General features: G+C 39.4%; 1 protein-coding gene across 1 annotated transcript in view; it reads left to right on the top strand.

The window, feature by feature from the left end:
- Nucleotides 1-13: 13 nt before the first annotated feature.
- Nucleotides 14-1,916, top strand: part of LOC106013452 — a gene marked incomplete in the record, with an annotated part of 68,590 nt that continues 66,687 nt past the window's right edge. The window contains 1 exon segment of the mRNA XM_013089283.2: nt 14-598.

Here is a 1,916-nt window from a genome sequence, read left to right as displayed (position 1 = left end):
CGACAGGCCCATGTCGTGTCGCGAACGCGCGCCTAGGCTTCGCAGCGGCGACTTCACCAAGTCTCCTTGGTAGAAGTAAAATGCCAGAACTCGACCAGATTTGTGAACCTTCTTTTTCTCTCATTCTTGTTAACGACAGACGCTGTTGCTTAATAACCTTGTTATGTGTGATTCGCCAGGGGGTACAGACATCCGTGGCTCTTGCCATTTTGTGACAAAACAACAAACACATTGTTTGGAAACATCGATATTGTGAGAGGAAGTGAAACAATTTGTAGAGAGTTACAGAAACACTTTTCCCCTCAACTCGTTCTGTTTGACATTAACAATCGGATACTCTTTCTTCCTTCTGTTTAGCTCGTGTGTTCCAAAAGTGGTTCTTGAGAGTTCATATCCGTGTTAGTCAGCTGCTCGTGTGTCTGGGCGTGTGTTTGCTGTTGTTTTCCCCTCCTGGAAAGGATGAGTGTGTTGTTGCTTTGCTGTGAGTAAGGTTATCCTGACGCAAAGCTTTTGTTTGACTCGTTGTTTGACGAATCGAAAATCAAGACTGGTTTGGAACGACAACAAAATAAATTATTTCTGGATAATCTGCAAAAGGTAAGTGACAAGCTAAATGACCAAAACACATACTGTGTTGCCTTTTCACCTTATTTTGAGTACCTTTAAGCTACAGGATTACTTTTATATTTTTCATTGATGAAGCATGAGATCTGATTAAAGACAATGCATATGATAAAATCAAGCAGAACAGTCTAATAATGGGTTTTTTCATTGTAGTAAAAAAAAACTCTTCTATTTAATTCTATAGCACTTGAAATTTGCTTTAAATACTGAATCTTTACAGGAAACTGAGGTAAAACTGATAAAGTACAAGTAGTAGAATGTAGAAGAAAGAGCAGTGGTAGCAATACTGGTACAGAAGAAGCAGAAACGCCAGTTCTTGTTGTTATAAATCATGATTGTTGATATTTTACGGTCCAATATACACTATTTAGGGGGCGGGTTGCTTTGGTCCTGCCGGTCATAGCCAACTTGAGCTGAACGGGATACTATGTCCTGGCATACCGACGAAGATACAAATTTAGAAATCTTTTCACATGGGAATCCAGCTCTCGCTTTGCAAGAAACAGCGAAATACCACACCGCTCCACCACAGACGCACGTCCCCAGTTCTTGTTCTTACCAATATACAAGTGCGTCTATGAAAAAGTGAGGAAACTTTTATCAGGTTTGGTAAAATACGCAATAGTCTCATAATATCATAAGCTATCAAGTTGATAGAAAGAAAACGCCGATAGGAAAACATTTATACAGTACGTCCGGTAAGGATCCCTTAAACTGAAAACTGTAGACAGGAAAATCTACTTTCGAAGTAAAAATAGAAACCATCAAGACAACGGACGAGAGCAAACGTGACCAGGGTCTGAAGGCAGTAATTTATGGGGAATACATGACGAGGTCAGACTCTCGAGGGGAAATTGCCTTTCTTGGATGAGATCTTGCTGAAGCAACAAGGGGGCGAAAACGAAGAATTATGGACTTAGTCTAAACTTAATTTGTTGCATTTTTGTATTATTTTAATGAACAAAAGGATACAATTTATGTAACTTTAAATGAGTTTGTCCTGTTCCTTCGTCACAACTCGAAGGTAAAGGGAAAGTCATTCCAGTAATAAAGAAATAAAAAAAGATTCTATCCCGATCTGACCCTGGAAATAGTGTGTGTGAGGAATACATATCAATCAACGACGCTTCGCTTTTGTTGCTTCGTCCCTCTTCCCTTCAACAACAACTGGGGGGAAAAAAATTCTTTTTTTTTTTTTTTAGACATTCGCACTCTCACGTGGAATTAAGGAATTGGTTGGGTTAGGGTGAGAAAAGCACTTTTTTTTCAAGTCCCTTTTCAAAACACACCCA

This window comes from Aplysia californica, unplaced genomic scaffold (assembly GCF_000002075.1).
Source record: "Aplysia californica isolate F4 #8 unplaced genomic scaffold, AplCal3.0 scaffold00002, whole genome shotgun sequence".
Classification (NCBI taxonomy): Eukaryota; Metazoa; Mollusca; class Gastropoda; order Aplysiida; family Aplysiidae; genus Aplysia; species Aplysia californica.
The sequence above is the reverse complement of the archived record's forward strand: the minus strand, read 5'-3'. Positions and strand labels throughout refer to the sequence as shown.